Raw genomic sequence first — 20,882 nt, 5'->3', positions numbered from 1 at the left:
GACGAGTGAATGAATGAACAGATAAAGGGGCCCATGGTTTGCCGGGACCACTCTAGCCAGCTGTTGGGGGACGTATTTCCTGGAGTCTTACCCCCTCTTGTCAGATCCCGGCTGGGACAACGGTACAGTAGTTCCATTGTTCCCAGATAGCACTTCCTATCTTAATGTCTCGGCCAGGGCGGCCCTCGGCCACACCCTGCCCTGCTGTCCTGTCACCCACCCCTACTTGGACGCTGGCGGGCTCCCCTCTAGCCTGCCCCGAAGGAAGCTTCCACGGCCCCTCGTCTCCCCCACTCCCTTCAGTCACAATAGTTGTCGAAGGGGGCATTTCCTCTCTCCAGAACTTTTCACATTCCAGTGAAGACCTAGAAAATGCTAAATCAAAATGCTCTGCATGAGCCTGACCCTTCAGAGCTCAACCTACGTCCTCCTGCCTTGCACCCCACTCTCCCTTTGTCTGATTGGTAAGTCAGGACTCATCCCTAGTCAACCGCTGAGGAAACTGAGGCTCAGAAAGGTGGGACTGCTAGTAACACAGCTGGTTAGTGAGAGGGCCTAGGACCACTACTAGCTCTCCACACCTAACCAGTGCTTTTGCCACTAGTTCCCTTCCTGGTTGCATCGTTGGTGTGCGGGGCCCTTCTCTGTTTCCAGAAGAGCTTTGAGGGGTGTGTCACAACGGTAGTGACGTGGGCACGCTCAATCTGTTAGCTCAGGGTGGCCTCCCCCTGCCCTGTGAGGTGTCCAGGGTCCAGACATCGTCACACCCACCCAGCCGGGGAGGAAACAGAAGCCTGGAGGGCCAAGTAGCTTCTGGAGGTGACACAGCCTGGGGTGGCGGCACTTTTCCTTCTGCCAGCGTTCCCTTTCCTGCTCAATTTGACTCATAGATCAGTTGTTCTCAAACGTGGTTTCACATTGGAATCATCTGAGGAATTTAAATATCTTGCTGCCAGGACCCAACCCCCAAAGATTCTGACTTAATTAGCCAGGAGTGGAGCCCAGGCACTGGGGTGATAGCATCTCCCCCCGGGATTCTCTGGTGAAGCAGCATCCAGAACCACGATCTCAGATCATCCCTGTTACAGGGCTGTTGGGAAAGCTGACAATTCTAGCAGTGAGTTCCAGCCCTCGTAAATCAAACCTTGCTCGCCTTTGCTCGGATTGATGGCCGCTTGCGTTTCAAAAGAACTGGCAGTGCTGAATGAGGACGCTAGGGGAATAGGGGGATGGAGCAGTCCCAAAGATGTCATGTCTTGTGCCCCTATTGTGTACCGGACCCTGTGCTAAGCACCTTACGTATATTAACTCACCTACTTCACAGTCCATGTACTAGCACAAAGAGACCTCTGCTGATGTTATCCCCATTTCACAGATGAGAAGACTTGCTCAAGCTGGTAGGGGCAGCGCTGGGATTTGAAGACAGAGAGCTGGCTCCAGAGGCCACTGTTTCAATCACTATGTCTGTCGCTCTGCTCTGTGATGAACTGGTTCGCACTCGGCTGAGAATTTGCTTTCACCAGCTGATCCTTCACGGTGATGCTGAGGCCTTGATCTGATCTGTCACCCTGCTGCTCAAGAGCCTCTATGAGTCCCCACGGCATCGGTGGGGGAAGGGCGAACCCTTAGCACAGCCTGTGAGGGATTCCCCTTACAGTCTGACCGCTGGCAGACCGTTCTTTCACACTCCATGTCACACATGCTGTTAATACTGTTTGAAAAGTTCCCCACCTTTCTCTGCCTGGTGAACGTGTGCTCTTCAATACCTAGCTCACATATCCTCTTCTCTCATCTACGAAGGAAGAGTCAGTGACGCCTTCCTCTGTTCCCAAAGCTCTTGGTCCCTCCATCCAGGACCACATGGCTCACAGCCTTTTTCTCAGTGGATCATGAGTTCCTGGAGGAGTGGGGCTTTGTCTCGCTCATGGTTGTTCTCCTCACTCGGCATCTACCAGTGGATGGCCAGCCTCCCACGTGTAGGATGACATCCTTTACTTTAGGTTCCACTTTATTTCAGCCCCGAAGACATATTCTTTGTATCTTCTGCATATCAGAGGATTTTTCTTTTTGTAATGAATTCTTTTCTTCAGGGTGCCTCGGGCTACACATTGCATCATTGACATTATTTACTGTGTTTTCCCAGGCCGGGCTGAGGTTTCAGAGGAGTTCCGAGCTCCTGTGGAGATTTGCTTCTCTCCAGCCTTGGGCTGTCTGCACTCTTGAACATCTCAGGGCCCAGAAGAGAAAGAAGAAAGCCAACCAGCTCTGGGAGCAGCCTGGCTGAAGAGAGGTAGGTGTCTTGTTTAGTGTCCAGCTTGATTCCTGAACTCAACCACCACGCACCAGACAAGGCAGAAGCAAGAGGAATGGTGTCTCAGCAACCCGAGTGACATTTGTTTGTTTGCTCATGTGCTGTTGTGGGAATGGCAGCAGATGCTCAGCAAGGAGGAGGAAGGTGCTTTTAGGACAGCCCTCCCAGGCTCGAAGAGGGCGGGCACACGGGGAGCCCCTAGCTGTCAAGACCCAGTATGAGACTTTGCCACAGCTACAGTGAAGGGGGCAGGAAAAGTCGAGCTTAAAGTTCCTGGGTGAACTCTTAGAGTTTATTCTGCAGAAATACATGCATAGTTGCCAATGATGTGAATAGGATCTTCATCTCAACATTGTATGAAATAGCAAACAGTGAGACAGTTTTTATTTACTTATTTCTCTATTTACTTATTGACATACAATGCCTAGTTTTTATTTTATTGTTTTATTTAACTTGAGGTATATTTGATTTACAGCAGCAGTCCCTAGCCTTTTTGGCACCAGGGACTGGTTTCGTGGAAGACAGTTTCTCCACGGAACGGGGTGGGGGACGGTTTCAGGATGATTCAAGCACATTACATTTATTGTGCGCTTTATTTCTATTATTATAGAAATATATAATAAATAATATAATATACAATAAATATATAATATATATTATATATTATATAATATTATATTGTATAATATTATATGTATATTATATAATATATAATAAAATATATAATAAATAATTATACAGCTCACCATAATGCAGAATCATTGGGAGCCCTGAGCTTGTTTCCCTGCAGCTAGATGGTCCCATCTGGGGGTGATGGGAGACAGTGACACCTGACCTGTGTTGCTTATGTCCAGTCTAGTCTGTGAGATACAGCTTAGTTGTCACTTGCCACTCACTGATAGGGTTTTGATACGAGTCGGCAAGCAATTGATTTATTACGGTCTCTGTGCAGTCAGGCCTCTCTGCTAAGGATCATCTGTATTTGCAGTCACTCCCGAGCTCTAGCATCGCCGCCTCAGCTCCACCTCAGATCATCGGGCAATAGGTTCTCACAAGGAGCGCGCAGCCTGGATCCCTCACGTGCGGAGTACACAGTAGAATCTAATGCCACCGCTGATCTGACAGGAGGCACAGCTCAGGCAGTAATGTGAGCGACGGGGAGCGGCTGTAAATACAGATTAAGCTTCGCTCGCTCTCCCGCTGCTCACCTCCTGCTGTGTGGCCCAGTTCCTAACAGGCCATGAACCGGCAGTGGCCCATGGCCCGGGGGTTGGGGACCCCTGATTTACAATATTGTATTAGTTTTGGGACGACAACATAGTGATTCAAGATTTTTCCAGATTAGACTCCATTCATAGTTGTTATAAAATACTGGCTATATTCCCTGTGTGGTACGATATAGGCTTGTAAATTATTTATTTTATATGTAGCAGTTTGTACCTCTTAATCCCCTACCCCTATCTTCAGTGCCTAGTTTTTAATCGGATTACTGGATATGTAAAGAAACAGAAGAATTTGACCCAAACTTAGGAAGAAAAATAGTCAATAGAAAACAGAGGGCTTCCCTGGTGGCGCAGTGGTTAAGAATCTGCCTGCCAGTGCAGGGGGCATGGGTTTGTGCCCTGGTCCAGGAAGATCCCACATGCCGCGGAGCAACTTAGCCCATGCGCCACAACTACTGAGCCTGCGCTCTAGAGCCCACGAGCCACAGCTACTGAGCCTGCGTGCTGCAACTACTGAAGCCCGCGCGCCTAGAGCCTGTGCTCTGCAACAAGAGAAGCCACCGCAATGAGAAGCCCGCGCACCGCAACGAAGAGTAGCCCCCGCTCGCCGCAACTAGAGAAAGCTGGTGCATAGCAACGAAGACCCAACGCAGCCAAAAATAAAGAAAGAAAGAAAATAAAGAAATAGAAAAAAAATTGTTTTAAAAAGAATGGAATTGAGATTTTTGAGCTAAATGCACACTTGCCTGATCAATTGATTTTATTATTATTATTATTATTATTAGGTTCATAGAAAAATCGAGTGTAAAGTATAGAGAGTTCCCATATATGCTCTGTCCCCACATGCAGCCTCCCTCACTAGCAAGAATGGTATAGTCTCCCTCCTGTGCCAGAATGGTATATTTGTTACAATTGACAAATCTACATTCTCCAACACATTGTTATCACCCAAAGCCCATAGTTTATATTAGGATTCACTCTCGGTGTTGAACATTCTATGACAACTGTATAATGACATGTATCCACCATGGTAGTATCATATGGCATAGTTTCACTGCCCTAATAGTCCTCTCTGCTTCATCTATTCATCTCCCCCAATGAGACACCATTTACATGCTCCTCAGTTGGGGATCAGTTGATTAAATCACAATACCTCCATAAAATGGAGTACTCTACAGCTGTTAAAAAGAATGGGTGGCTTTATGAAATGATACGGAACACTCTTGAAGTTCTATTCACCACTGTCGTCCTTAACAATGTTGATTTTAAAAAATGAAAAAAAGGAGGGCATATCATAGTGTGAAGAGTGTGCTAACCTAACGGCTCCACTGATGCACATCCACCACTCCCAAATCAGTTGTCTGTACTTCCTACGTCCACACTTAACACAGTCCACACTTAACACAGTCTGCGGTTCCTGCCTCTATTGATCTGTAAGTCCCAGAAGACAGACCCCTCCAGGAGGGCAGGATCTGTCCATTTGCAAGGAGATTATCGCCTGGGCCAAGCCCAGATCCAGGCACCCCACAGCCTTCCCATTAGCATCTGTGAACGCATGAATGATGAACGGAGGGGGGAGTTTTCTTCCCACAGTGTCCTTCCGCCTCCTGCCCCTCAAACACATGGGCTGGAGTGGAAGCCCCAGATGTCCCCTCTCCTCTCCTGGGTACCGTCCCTGGCCTACCCACCCCCGCCCCTTGAGTCTCTATGTTCTGCCAGGCTTCATTATTCCCCAGATTACAAAGGCTCAAGGGGATGGGGGGAGAGGCTTGAAACGGACCTTCGAGATGATAACATGTCGCTGACGCTGTCAGTCGGGCCGATCTGACTTAACTGATTAATTTTGTTGTATGCGCCAGGCGACCCAGCAGCTGGGATCAGACTCCTGATCTGACAGCAGGCTGGTGAGTCAGACCCGACGGGTTTGATTCCACGCGCTGGCGTGGCTGCCCCTGTGACCTTGGCCATGTTACTTAACCTTGCTGAATCTCAATTTCCTGATCTGTAAAAGGAGGCTAAAAGTGCTTCTCTTGAGGTTGTCATGAGGATTAAATGCGATCACATAAGTGAAAGTGCCCTTTGAGGAAAGAGGAAAGTGAAAATGCTTATTGGGTCGGGAGAAAAGTGAGGCAAGCCCGCTATTGTCCTCAGGTGCTGCATCCTTCCCTGGGCAACAATCCTAACTCCAAGTCAGATAGGTTATAATTCGGCTTTTACTCTTTTATTCAGTGCACTTCTCTCAGCCTCCCAGGGCTTTCAGCTTAAGCAAATAAATTATCCTGCACCGCCGGGCTCTGTGTTCTGTAGCCAGCCATATGTTTGAGCATGATAGAGATTCTTATCCGGCCAGGTAATATTACACAGCAAGGGATGACATTTCTTATCAGAGGCCCTGTGGAATCAGAGATAGGGGCCCTTTCTTTTTACCGGCAGCCAGGCCTTCATGTGCAGGGCTGGCAGGGAGGGTAAGAGGGGCAGGCCGGGGCCCAGAGTGGGCGGCTTGGGCTGTAGTGGCATCAGCTGGCCCTCTTCTCTCAAGACAGCCACTCCCAATGGCCTGCCTTGACGGATGTAGGCTATTTTGAGATTTTTGCCTATGATAGAAACAGGGCAGGGCCCGGGAGTGTGAATGAGGAAGGAAGGAGAGAGCTTGATGCTGCTGGACCAGCTTGGGGTGGAGGCATGTGAGGCGTCTTGCCCTTGTACAGAGAGGCAGGCGGCCTCCTGCTGCAGAGTCCAGGCCGTTCGCCGGCCCTGTGGATTGCAGGGTGGAGGCAGCTGTGGCCCAGGTACCTGCAGGAGTCTTGGCTGCGGGAGTGGCGAGGTGCTGGGTAACCTCCGTGTCCCCGTCAGGAAGCCGACCTGTATGGATGCAACAGGGTGGGTACCACACGGGGCTCTGCTGCCCTCGGGCCTCTGTTTGGGAGGCACTGGCACGTGGGAAGGCAGGAAGGCAGGGCGCTAACTCCTCTGCTTCCTCCCTGCTGGGTCCCCGAGGGGTACAGGCAAGGTCTACACAGAGGAGCCTGCGTTAGAATCCTGATTCTGGGACGCACTCGCTGTATATCGGGCAAGTTGTTTACCTCTCTGCACCTTGGTTTCTTCATCCAGTTTTCTTTCCGTCTCTCACCCCTTGCCTTTGGGTTCCATTGATCTCTGTGCCTGTCTTTGGCCCTGAGATGCCAGAGGAAGGGGCACTGCTGGGCCCCCCAGGGCCTGAGGCCAGAGCTCAGTGTGGATGAAGCTCCAGTGTAGATGGAGGTGGTCAGAGTGACCACACGATTTGGGTACCGCGACCTCTGTGGGGGACACACGCTCAGGGCTCTTCTCGTCCTGTGTTTTGGGAAGTCCTGCCCTGATCTCAAGTAATAATCTTGCTCTCATCAGAAAGGAGAGGAGAAGTGATTTCTCCCTCTCCCTGGACCCCTTCCAGCCAGCGGCCCTGCTCCTGCTTCCTTCCGGTGGCCTCACTTCCTGTTTTCCTCCCTCTCTTCCCCTGCCTCTCCCGTGCCGGGCCTCACGTCGGGCATGCCGAGTTTTCCTGTCCCTCACCTCTCCTCCTCCCTATGGCCAAGTCCAGATTCTGAAAGCACACCTCTGACCATGTCCCTCTCCACGCAAAAATAGTCTAACCTCTTAGCGTGGCCTTTAAGGTCCACCTCACCTTCACCCCGTCCTGTGATTTTATCCTGGTCACCTTTGGGTGGGACACTGGTCCTGGTAAGCAGGTCGCCTCCTTGTCTTTTGAAACTGCCGCTGTCTGTCTTTGACTTTTATGCTTTGTTCTCCACGTTTCTTCCTCTTTGGATACCTGAGGGGTCCATGGGCTCTGGCCACCGACAGGGCTGTGTTCAACTGCAGCTCTACGGGCTACTGGCTCTGTGATTATGAGCAAGTCGCTTCACCACTCTGAGCCTCAGCGTCCTCAGCTGTGACGTGGGCTGCTAGCTCGTGTGCCAGGGCTCTTGTGGGAAGCACCTGTCTAAGGGCTTCTGCTGGGGTTTGGCTCATGGCAGGTATTCAGTGAGTGGAGGCTCTCCTCTCTCTAATGGGCTATCCCTCTGTATCCAGATCCCACCTGAGCTCAAGTTCCCTTCCATCTTTAGGTTCTTCCACCCCCAAGTCATCTTCCTCTGTTGAAAGGTTGCTGACTTCCTCGTGTCTGGACAGCAGGAATGGACCTCTTCTCTTTCCGCCCATGCTGATGTCCTAGCATGAGGTGGATTTCTTTAGGCCATTAACTGTTGACTAGTGGTTATGGTTTTGGCTTGGCCACAGGAACCATTGATTTAGTGACTGAGAAGTTGACTCCAAGGGAATGGAAGAGAGTCATCTGTTCTCTCGTTGAACGTAATTCGATTGAGTGCACGTGATATATCAGGCACTGGGGTTACAAGGAGTTGTAAGATGGCAGCTGCCCTCACAGAGCCCATCTTCCAGCAGGATGGTTGTCCAGGCCTGGACCACAGATCTGGAAAGACATGGGCCCCTCCCTGAAGGTAGCTCACAGCGTGGTGTTGGATGGGGGTGGGGGGTGGGGGAGAAGTTCTGTGCCCAAGGAGAGGATGCCTCCCTTGAGATGGGTCAAAGACGATGAGGTCCCCCTTCAAGAGACCACTCTTGTCCTTGTCAGGTTGTACATCTGATTTTCAGACGTCTCCCACTATCCCCACTATGGCTTCCGTTCCTGCCAAGGGTGTGGGGGTCAGCTCCGAGGTCACCAGCACCTCTCAGCATGGACCTTCATAAAGCCTTGTGAAGTAAAGTCCACTGAGAGAGATGTTCTAGAACATTCCAAGCTGGCTAAGCAGGATGGTGCCTTGAGCACGCAGGGCAGCTTGTCCGTGGCCAGGACAGTGGGTGAGGCCAGCCAGCTGACCATCCTCGCCAGCTTATGGACTCTCTCCTCATGAGCCTCAGACATCTGGGGCTTTAGTTGAGTTTTTTTCTTCCCTCTACCACCAACGCTCTTATCCAAGTCACCCTGCCTAGATCACAGCAACAGCTTCCAGATTTGACTCCCTGGATCCAATCTCACCCCTCGGCAATCCCTTCTCCACTCAGCAGCCAGCATGACCTTCTGAAGTGGGAATCCACTTGTGTCTGACCCACAACATACGTAAGCCTTCCCATTTCTGCTCCTGGGATAAAGACCAAAATCCCTACGGGGCTCCTGTGTGAGTTGGCCCAGCTGCTTTCCTTCTTACTCAGTGTTCTCCAGCCTCACCGACCTCTGCTGAGTGATACAAAACTACCCTGTTTCCTGCCGCCCCAGGGCTTTTGCATGTGTCATTCGTCTGCCTGGAATGCTCATTCCCTCCATCTTTGTGTGGTGAGTGCTTTCTGACCCTTAAGCTGTCCTGTTGTTGTTTCCTCCCATTCACTCCACTTTTCCTTCATAGCGTGATCTATAATGACATGTTTATTTGTGTTTGTTTCACATCTGTTTTCCTTCACCAGGCTGGAATCCTGTAAAGGCAAGGATGAAGTCAATTTTGTCTACTGCAGTTATGACAATAAAAGCTAGTGCTTTTATCACACCAGCCATATGCCAGGCACTGTTGTAAGTACTTCATTTTTACCAAACCCTATAATCCTCAGAAGGCCCTCCTGAGGTGTTAGATACTGCAGCAGTCACCAACCTTTTTGGCGCCAGGGACCGGTTTCGTGGAAGACAATTTTTCCACAGACTGGGGTGTGTGTGTGGGGATGGTTCAGGCAGTAATGCGAGCAATGGGGAGCGATGGGGAGCGGCAGATGAAGCTTCGCTCACTTGCCCGCAGCTCACCTTCTGCTATGTGGCCTGGTTCCTAACAGTACTGGTCCACCGCCCTGGGGGTTAAGGACCCCCGAGATACTGTTATTGCCTTCATTTTACAGGTAAGGAAACAGAAGCACAGAAAGGTTAAGTAATGTGGCCCAACTCTCCCATCTAGTAGATGGTAAAACCAGGATTCAAAGTGCAGTAGCTCTGGACCCCTCTGCCAGGGCCTTCCCCAGGGGTGCTCAGTGGATGGGCAGTGCACGAATCAAAGGACCACTGTCCCATCTCTCAGGGAGGTTCTCCTTGAAGTTTCTGCGCTGGATTCAGGGCTGGCAGCATGGTAAAGAGAAGGGGACCTGGGTTGCAGTGTGGGCTCCCCCATTCAATAACTGGGTGAGTGTTGGCAAATCCCTCAACTTCACTGAGCCTTGCTGTTCTGAGCTCAGACTGGAGCAGTGCTAGTCGCCTGCGTGATAGGAAAGGAGAATCTGAGAGCTTATGGTGTGTGCTCTAAAAGTGTTACCTGCTTTGCTCTCTTAGAGGGCTTCTTGGTTTTGGTTAGAGTATGTGCCACCCGCTTTCAGCTAGAAGTGGGGAGATCTTGGCTGGGGTGACAAGGAGAAGGGCTTAGGCTCAGGTGCTGCAGGACGTGGAGGGGGTTGGACTTCAGGCATCCCTTCCCCTCTCTTCTGCCCTTAGTGTGTCATTACCTTAAGTTGGAGTTTTCACTGACACACAGTTACAGGGCCAAGGGAGAGGAGTTTGGTGACCCCCTGCCCATGCCAGGAGATGGAAGGGCCCCCAAGAGCATCCTGAGTCTCTGGACACTATGGCAAAGAGCTGCATTTTTACTGGGAAGCTCCCTCTCCCAGTGTCTTTCTCTCCCTTCTGGGGATCTCTGCAGCCCCTGGATGATGCCCCCTCCTGACCCAGAGACAGGGGCATTTAGAGTTATAGGGACCTTGCCCGCTGCTGGCCTCCTGCTATTTACTAGCAATGTGATCATGGATGAGTTTCTTAATGACCTGGTGCCTTGGTTTCCTCACCTGTAGAATGGGATGCTGACAGTAGCGTTTGTCATTGGTAGACTGAACTATTGGTCCCAGGTCTTCACTCCTCCACAATAAAATTAACACATGTATTCCTTTGCCATGGCCTCAAGGTGGGCGAATGCACTTCTTCACCCTGTGACTTTGGTCTTGGCCATGTGACTTGCTTTGGTTCGTGGGATGTTAGCAGTATCACTGGAGTGGAGGATGGAAACGTGTGGATGCTGTTGGGCTTTTGCTTTCCTGTGTGCCTTTCATCATGACAACATGCCTTTGGTAGTATCCAACCCACAGAAGATGAGAGACTTGGAGCAGGTTCAGACTTCACACGTAGCACGGAGCCAAGCTCAGAGAGACCTTCCCTGTTTCATCTAACTGCTAGCTGACTAACAGACACGTGAGTGAGAAATAAATGCCTCTTATTGTATGCTGCTGGGTTTGTAGTATTCTGTTAATGCAGCATTCTTGTAGCCATAGTGACTGATAGAACACCTCGTGAAATTATCATAAAATTATAATTAATAAAGTGAGTTGGTTCACGTATTAGTTTCTTATTGCTGCTGTAACAAATGACCACGAATTCAATGGCTTAAAACAACACAAATTTATTATCTTACAGTTCCATAGGTTAGAATCCAAGGTGGGTCTCACTGGGCTAAAATCAAGGAACACAGGGCTGGTTCTTCCTGGAGGCTCCAGGAGAGTCTGTTTCCTTGCCTTTTCCAGCTTCTAAATGCGGCCTGCGTCCCTAGACTTATGGCCCCTTCCCCCATCTTCAAGGCCAGCCACATGACCTCTTTTCATGCCTTTCTTCCTTAGTCACAGCTTTCTCTTCTGCCTCCCTCTTCCATTTTTAAGGACACTGCTGATTATATTGGACGCACGGAAACAATCCAAGATAATCTCACTATATTAAGGTGAACACATTAGCCATTTATTTCCATCTGCATCCTGAATTCCCCTTTGCCATGTAACCTAATGTAGCCACAGATTTCAGGGATTCAGGCATGGGCATCTTCGGGGGACCACTATTCTGCCTACCACAGCACGTCAGGCACTTAGAACAGGACCTTGTACGCACTGTATACTTGTATACAGACATGTTAGTATTATCATCAGCCTTAGCTTCGTCATCTGTGAGATGAGTGAGAGGTAGTCCCATCTGATGTCCACACAGATCCTCAGAAAAGCTTTGTTTTCCTGGACATGTTGCCTCCAGGAGACATATTGCATCCCTTGGTCTTGGATGGACTGGAGGCTGTGGGCTTACAGGAAGGGGGTGAGGTCAGTTTCCTAGCTGGCTTTGGAGCAGACCAGAGGTTCTTTAGGATGACGATGGTGCTTTCTGATTAAATATCGTAACGACTCTCCTTTTGTCCTCACTATCAGTCAGTAGAGCCCCTAGCACAGGGGACTGGCCAAACGACCAACGGGGCTGGGATGAGCCAGTCCAGAGCGTCCAGCCGGTATCTCCATGTGCCCAGCTGGTTCCGTCCTTCATTTGACAGATCCCTCTGATCTTCCTGCATACAGCAGACTGCAGGGAAAAAGAAACTTCCTGGCACAATTGATACCAATTTGAAGGAAGCAGCTGGCTTTGACGGGGGCAAGGAAACAAAATCCAGTGACACTGATAATGTCTCACCAGCCTGCGCTAATTGAGGAACTGCTGGGTGACTGCAGGACACGTCCAGAGGCGTGGGAGGGTGTGAATTCCTACACAGGTAACTTAGAATCCAGTGTAGGAGCAGAGTGGTATGAAGCACAGGAGAAGAGCCTGGGTTTGGGGTTCCTGGGTTTTGAAAGTTCTATCAGTGACTTACTGTGTTACCATGAGGTCAGTGACACCCTCTGTCCCCTGGTTTCCTTACAGTGGCAAAGTAGAGTTTGCTGGATTTCTTCCCCCCACCCACCAGTCAAAAGTAAATGCTATGGCAATGACCAATGCTTAAGATGAAACTAAGGAGAATCATGAAAAGAACTTGATAGCTCTATTGGACATCACCAAGCTTACCTGGGGAAATGAGGCCAGAGAGGTGAAGTATGGTCTAAGGTCACACAGCCGGTTGGGGGGTAAAGCCAGGTCCTGGAACTCACCATGGTTTCCTCCCTCCTTTTATTTAATTTAATTAATTAATTTATTAATTAATTTATTTATTTATTTTAGGCTGCGTTGGGTCTTTGTTTCTGTGCACGGGCTTTCTCTAGTTGTGGAGAGCGGGGGCTACTCTTCGTTGCAGTGTGTGGGCTTCTCATTGCGGTGGCTTCTCTTGTTGCAGAGCACGGGCTCTAGGTGTGCGGGCTTCAGTAGTTGTGGCATGCGGGGTCAGTAGTTGTGGCTCGCAGGCTCAGCAGTTGTGGCACATGGGCTTAGTTGCTCCACAGCACGTGAGATCTCCCTGGACCAGGGCTCGAACCCGTGTCCCCTGCATTGGCAGGCATATTCTTAACCACTGTGCCACTGGGGAAGTCCCCCTCTCTCCTTTTAAGTAGACGTTCCACGCTGCTGTCTTTCTTACTGTCACCTGTTGACTGAAGCAGAGATGGTCCATTTCAACCACGCCTGTTGACCTTTTACTCTAGGTTTATTCGCCATGTGGCTTTGGCGGGGCTGGTAGCTTCTTGCCACATGCTTCAGGCACCCCACGGTTTAATTTGACAGGCTCTAACTGCAAGTGTCATTTGTTTTGCTAATTGTGTGATTCATGACGGTAAATCGTGACTGTGGGCTGGGAATGTTGGGTTCAGGTTTGCAGGGCTAACTGATACAGAGTGGGGAAAATGCAGTGTGAGCGTTACTTTTATGTGTCAGCTGGCTAGGCTGTGGGGTGTGTGTGTGTGTGTGTGTGTGTGTGTGTGTGTGTACACAGGCAGGAGGAATTGACTCCAACTCTCAATGGACAGAAATGGGAGGAATTCTGGGCAGACATCCTGGACATGGCCTACCCCAGGGTGCAAGCTGTACGTTTCAGTTTATGACTCTCTGTCTCTCCTCTGTTTAACCTCTTGGGTTATCTGTTCTAATCTAGTGAGGGTGCACTGGAACTCTGGAGCCAGTCTACCTTGTTTCAAATCCAACCTCTACCACTAACTGGCCGTGTGACCTTAGGCAAGTTTCATATTCTCTCCATACCTCAGATTCTTCACCAGGAAAATGGGCTATTAGTACTACAGTAGAGATATATGAGGATTAGTTGAAATACTTGTGTGTGTGTGCCTTTACCTGCATGTGTATATACACGTGTACGTATACACTTGCACATGTACATATATGTGAATATGAGCGCACACATAGGGATATGTATGTATATGTAAGCGTGTATACATGTATATACATGTATATATATATATGAAATTGTGTGTATATGTGTATATATACACATTCGTGGTTTTATGTAGACATGTATATGTGTATACGCACATGTGGTTTTGTGCATTATACATGCATATGTATATATGCAAGCATATGTGTGTATGTATATGTGAATATATGGTTATATATATATATGCACGCACACACATAATATATATAATTTAGTGCATAGCTCATACTGATATTTCCCTGTTTATACATATGTTTGCAGCCTGCAGAGATGTCCCAGCCAGCCTTACCCTGGGCCCAGTCCCAGTATTTTCCAGAGAAATTTTACAACTGGACCTGAGAGCTGGCGCCCAGCTGCGTCTTGAAGCGAGGCCTTCTGAAACCAGTGCCCCGTCCTTTTCTACCCCGGGAGCGGTTCCCATGTCCTTGGGGAGTGTCAGAAGCATCTATGGGGCCTGGTGAAATGCAGATTACTCACAGGCCCCGCGCCAGACCTCCTGAAACCAAGAAGTAGACCCAGACTCTGAATATTCAACCAGTCTCCCCGGGGTGATTTTGATGGAAACCCACCCCACGCCGCTTCTGTTCCCCGCTGCACTCCCAGCTGCCCGGTGCCACCTCTAATGGTGCCGTCTACACTCTCTGGTGAAGACGCGTTCCCTTCCCCTCCCAGAAAAGCCTAGTGCATTCTACTCACGCATGCCAGGATCTCAGAGGGGCACAGAGCACAGGGCCAGTCTCGTATTTGGATTTGCAGTCGAATTTAGCTTTCCCACATCCCTGAGAAAGACATGCTATCCTGGCCTCACCTTTCCCAGGCTGAGCTGAGGTCAGCCTTAGCTCTGGATAGCCAGACCACCCTGGGCCTCCTCCCCTTTCAAAATGAGCTGATTTCTCCCAAGGTATGGCTTCTGGGTGCTGCTACCCCATGGCTTTGTTAGTTCCCTGAGTTTCCCCACTAAGAAAAAAACAACTGCCATTTATTGAACATCTATGCTCTCTACATACATTGCTCTGATTATTACCCTGCAGGAAAGATATTATTATCCTGAAGCTAGGAGATAATAAATAATCTACAAAAGGGCACGGAGCCAGCATTCAAACCCTGTTCACCTAACTGGAAAACACTTTTTTTTCACTATCCCAGAGGTGAGTTATGTAAGATTTATTTTCAAGGCCATACATCCTAAATACTTCCCTTTAGTGTATGCGAACAAAACCTTAGAGAATTTTTTTTTTTTCTAATTTAAAATGTACAGACTGTCCTTGGGATTCCAAACACATTCCAAAAGTCAGGAGCTGCTCCAATGTGGGCCGAGTTGGAAGGCATATTAGGCGTGAGCCCGGCTGAGGCTGGTGACTTGGAATCACGGTGCTCACTGCCTTGCTCTGTTCAGTCTTTCAGTGGTAAACATGTTTTCTTCCCCACACTTTGGCATTCATCATGATTTAAATTCCAGGTTGTCAACTCTTGTAAAAAAGGGGTTCAGATCTTGGCGTGAAATCCTCCCCATCGTGTATGCAGGGCTGTACTGTTGTGGAGCGCTCAGCCGATCCTCATGGCTACCTGGAGAGGTCACCCACTTTACAGATGAGGAAAACAGAGGCTCATGGGGTAGAGTCATCAGCCTAGCTTTAAGTCCAAACACTAGTCTCATCATAGCTACTGGGACTCCTTCTGTTTATTAGATCGTTAGGGGTGAGTTTGTGAAGTGTAATCGAGTCTGCATTCAAATTAGGGGGAAAGGTCACTCCCTTCTTCATGAGCTGGGGTCCCCTCTGCAAATATCGTAGAACATCTGACCACCGACTGCACTGATGTGTTTATGTGACCAGCTTCCCGTGAAACGGGAGCTCTCTCTGCTTCACCTCCTTCCGTCCTCCAGTGTATGCAGACTTGTGATGGACTCTTCCTAAGATGCATCGGATAAATTAAATGAACAGTGGCTCTTACCAATCAAACCACTCTGGGAGAATTGAACTCTTCTCTGGGCACCAGTTTTCCTTCATTTCTTATTACAAAGCACAAGGTATCTCCTCCAGAAAAAATCCACAAACCCAGACAAACAGAAGGAAGAAGCAAAAAACACTTGTTATCACTCAGAGGTGACTAATTAAATGAACTAAAGCATATGCATATATATATTATATATATAATATATATATAATATATATATAATATATATACACACACACACACATATATATACACACATACGTATATATATACACAAATACATATCTATATATACACACACACATATATATACACACATACATATCTATATATATACACACACATATATATATACATACATATCTATATATATACACACACACATATATATACACACATACATATCTATATATATACACACACACATATATATATACACACATACATATCTATATATACACACACACATATATATATACACACATACATATCTATATATACACACACACACATATATATATACACACATACATATCTATATATATACACACACATATATATACACACATACATATCTATATATATACACACACACATATATATACACATACATATCTATATATATATACACAATACATATCTATATATATACACAAACATATATATATACACACATACATATCTATATATATACACACATATATACACACACACATATATATACACACATACATATCTATATATATACACACATATATATACACACACATATATATATACACACATACATATCTATATATATACACACACACACATATATATATACTTGTAATAGTGTGGCTGTCTACACATACACATTCGTTTGTAAATAGCTCTTTTACTAAATATATGATAAATATCTTCCCACATCAACACATGCACTTCTGCTTCATCACCGTTTGAGTGTTGGGACACCCAGCTTCACTGTGTTTCAGCCATAAGTGGCAGAGACCCTCCAGTGTTTCTTAAGCATCTTGGACAGACGCTTGCTTATGAATTCAGCTTCTGCACTACTATAAATGTTGCTCATTGTTAAATCTTTACAACTATATTTTCCGATTTTATTAGGATAGAGTCCCTAAAAATAGAATGGCTGAAACAAGGGCTCTTCAGGTTGTTTAGTTTGCCACATTCCGCTTCAGGAAGTTTGGACAGTTTCTCTTTCTACCACCATGTGGGAGACCACCGTGTCCTGAGCCATCCACAGCAGGACCCTCTTCTCTCAGCACCTGGCAAAGTGCCAGACACATGGCTCAGCCCACGTGCCCCTTGTTCAGAGGCCCTCCCTCCCTGTGGACTGTGACCTGCCTCTGCTGTTCCTCCTTCAAGCCCTTGGTTTCTGGGAACACAAGTCTCAAGTCAATGAAATCATGATTTTTGGTGTTTGGAGCTGAGCCTGAGTGGGTCTGGTTCCCTGTTGTGTCCTGGTGGCCAGCACAGAGTTTTATAATAGTCAGAAGCAAGGGTTTAAGTCAGGAAGACCTGGATTTACTGTGACTCCGCTGCTTCGCTCACCTAAATCTTCACTTTCTCGGTAGAGTTATCACATGACTCACCTCGCACAAAGATGGTGGGGTTTAAATGAGATGTGGCGCATAGCTTAATGTGTGGTCTTTTGTGACTGACTTCTTTCACTTGGCATGGTGGTTTCAAGGTTCATTCGCATTATCTCATGTGTCTGTGCTTCAGTCCTCTTTATGCCCAAACAATGTCCCACTGTATGGACATACCACATTTTACTTGTTCATTCGTCAGTTGATGGACGTTGGGTTTTTCCATTTTTTGGTTATTATGAATAATGCTGCTCTGAAGGTACAAGGTTTTGTGTGAATGTATGTTTTCATCTTTCTTGAGTGCATATACCTAGGAGGGGAACTGCTGGGTCATATGGTAACTGTATGGGTAACGTTTTGAGTAACTGCCAGATTGTTTTCTGAAGCGCCTACAACTGTTTTTCGTTGACACCAGGACCTGCCTGTTCTCGCTCACCATTCATGCTCATCTTTAAACATAACATGATTCCATTTATATGAATTTTTGGAGCACACAGAATTAATCAGCAGTGCTAGAAATCAGTCCAGTGGTTGCCTCTGGGAGGAGGGCAGAGGGTGCTTTCTGGGTGAGGGAAATGTTTTGTATCTTTAGTGTGTGGTGGTTTAGTGTGTTTGGTATATGCATTTGTCAGAACTCATCAAACTGTTCCTTTAAGATCTGGACATTTCACTGAGTGTTAATTATGCCTAAATTAAAAAAAAAACCATACAAATGACAAAAACCTAGGTGGAGGTGGGGAAAAGAAAAAGAAAACATAAATTATGTCCTGACATGACTTATCTTACCCACCTTCCTGTGGACAGAGCCTGTGCCTGGCAGGCAAGGCCAATTGTAAAAGGCTCTTAATTGATGAGATTAACTGCCTCTCAGTAGGGAGACTCGTTAACATCAAGGGGGCGAGAAAAAGAGGTTAGTTTTCACTCTCCCAACTTGGGGATGGCTGGAAGGGGGGCCTGGGGTGCATTTGGAGGGCTGTTCCCTGCAGTGGGGGAAGGCGGCAGTGGGAGATCCTGACTCAGACCCTTCTGCATACTAGAGCTGCATTTCCCTTTGGTATTAAGACTTTTTTTTTTTTTTTTGGATCATTTTCTCAGTTGGTGCAAAAACCTATGCTCCATTTTCATCTACGGGGAGGAAGAGACCAACCTGATTTTATTTTATTTTTTGGTACGTTTTCTAAGGCTGCATCATCCAGCAGAACAAAGGATTTAGACAGAACACTCTTTAATCCTTCTGAAATGCATTAGTGGCTGATGAGCAGACAACAGGAAACAAACAACAAAGAAGTGAAAGGTTTTTATCTCTCCCTCTTAGAATCTGCAAAGAAATATGGATTCACATAAATTCACAAAGATTAGGATTGGATAGGCATCATTAATTACCCATGTTTAAAAAAAATCAGTATTATAAAATTGTTGATAAAATTGCAAAAATTGTATCATTTTATTTGTAGGATAGAAAAAGTATGTTATTTAGTGGGAAGAAGAAACTAATATAAACACCACCATTTTGGGGGGAGGATGTGATTACTTGCGTTTTTTTTCTTATTGCTTATCTGTGATTTATTTTTCCCAATGACCATTTATTGTTTGTGAATTAAATTTTTTTTTAATTAATTTATTTATTTTTGGCTGTGTTGGGGCTTCGTTTCTGTGCGAGGGCTTCCTCTAGTTGCGGCAAGCGGGGACCACTCTTCATTGCGGTGCGCGGGCCTCTCACTGTGGCGGCCTCTCTTGTTGAGGAGCACAGGCTCCAGACGCGCAGGCTCAGTAGCTGTGGTGCACGGGCTTAGTTGCTCCGCAGCATGTGGGATCTTCCCAGACCAGGGCTCGAACCCGTGTCCCCTGCATTGGCAGGCAGATTCCCAACCACTGCGCCACCAGGGAAGCCCCTGTGAATTAAATTTTTAAGGAATTATTTTGGTTTTCTCACTGATTGGAGAGATCAGTTTCCTTCGCCTGCCCTCTCTCTAAAACAGACCCTCCTTTTCCCTCCCCGCCATGCTTGTGGCTTATGAATTTTAAGGCAGCACTGCATAACACATTGAACATGAACTTTGGGGTTAGCCAGATCAGAGTTCAATCTTACAGGATGGTGGGCAAGTCACAGATCTTTTCTGTGTCTTGGTTTCCTCATCAGAAGAATGGAACTGATAATCCTGTCCCCGATCCATTGATATGAAACGTATATGGGAAAAGCCCAGCACAGTACTTGGTCCTTCCTATCAGTTCACTCCTTTGCCAACCCCTTTTAGCCTGCCGTCTTCCCAATACCTTGGAAACTAGCATTCAGCATTACAGTCCAGATGACTTCTGCTGACGGGGCTACATCTCTAATCATTGCAGAAACTTAAAGATACCTGCAAATAATGTTTGGTGTGTGTGTGTTCACACTCACAAGCACCTGTGTAGCACTTGTGCGTGTGGCTCGACATTAAACAAAACCTCCCTCCCCATGAGTGAGTTAGGACTGCTGGAGCCAGAGTCTGTCACTGACCAAAGGTAGAACCAATGTCAGCAAACATCTGGGTGACAGCGCTATTTATATATCCTTCTGCAGTACCAGGGCTTTGTAGCGGCGGTTTCGGTCTTCAAGCCTTGTAGTCAATATGCTGGAAACGTTCTCTTCCCGCAAATCACGAAAGCAGATGCAGACCCAGGCCGCCTGAGTGTGAGTATCAGTTTTTCCAGGACTAGGGGAGGGGCTCAGTAGAGGGTGAGTCAGGGTTTTGCAGAGTGTGTTTACACTGGTGGAACACGCAGGGCGCACGTGGGCAGAGGCGATGTGCACACATGCAAAACAGGAGCCACTGCACTGTCATCTCTGTTTCGCCTCCCCGTCTTCGGTCCCCTTCACAACCTTCCTTTGTCCTCCAGAATTACCTACTCTAGGTCCTTTTCTCAGCTTCTTTTTATGGCAGTGGTTTTCAAGCTTTAGTTTGCAAATGATCACCTGGGAATCTTGCCAAAGTGCAGGTTCCTAGGTTCCTCCACCCAATTTTCTGATTCAGTGTCTTGGCAGGGAGCATTGGGGGTCGGGGAGTGGTGATGCCTGGAAAAAGGCATTTTCACCAAACATCTCAGATAGGTCCATTTGACTAGGAAAGCACTATAAGCAGAATGCCTGGGACCTGTCAGTATTTCAGGCTCCTACAAACAAGGTAGGAAACTAACAGATACAATTATTAGTATCAAAATATAAAAAGGAAGCTGCAAAACTGAAATAGTGTTACCTGTCTGTATGTAACTTTATAGCAGCTTATCAAGTTCTACTCAACTTTTGCAGTTACAGGGGAATTTTTTTTTTAGTGGAATCTGAGTAAGTTTAATATATTTGATATGCTGTATGCTAGGCCTACAGAAGCCATGAAAAACCTCCAATCCCATGGTCCCTGCTCTCAGAAGTATAGCCCTAGGTGTTTTCTTGTTCCTAGCATTTTCAGTCTGGAAGCACCCTTAAAAAATCTTCTTCTGGGGCTTCCCTGGTGGCGCAGTGGCTGAGAGTCCGCCTGCCGATGCAGGGAACACGGGTTCGTGCCCCGGTCTGGGAGGATCCCACGTGCTACGGAGCGGCTGGGCCCGTGAGCCATGGCCGCTGAGCCTGTGCGTCCGGAGCCTGTGCTCCGCAACGGGAGAGGCCACAGCAGTGAGAGGCCTGCGTACC

General features: G+C 47.5%; 1 long non-coding RNA gene across 24 annotated transcripts in view; it reads left to right on the top strand.

Moving 5' to 3' along the window:
* Positions 1–20,882, top strand: part of LOC309792220 — a 365,358-nt gene that overhangs the window by 202,510 nt on the left and 141,966 nt on the right. For 23 of the 24 annotated variants that reach the window (XR_014291622.1, XR_014291623.1, XR_014291624.1 and 20 more), the window contains one exon: positions 2,144–2,290. This is a non-coding gene — a long non-coding RNA (uncharacterized lncRNA). Of the gene's footprint in view, positions 1–2,143; positions 2,291–19,778; positions 19,890–20,882 lie in introns of all 24 variants that reach the window. The other variant, XR_014291638.1, reaches the window with a different exon arrangement.

This window comes from Mesoplodon mirus (assembly GCF_964341445.2).
Source record: "Mesoplodon mirus genome assembly, chromosome: 16".
Classification (NCBI taxonomy): Eukaryota; Metazoa; Chordata; class Mammalia; order Artiodactyla; family Ziphiidae; genus Mesoplodon; species Mesoplodon mirus.
The sequence above is the reverse complement of the archived record's forward strand: the minus strand, read 5'-3'. Positions and strand labels throughout refer to the sequence as shown.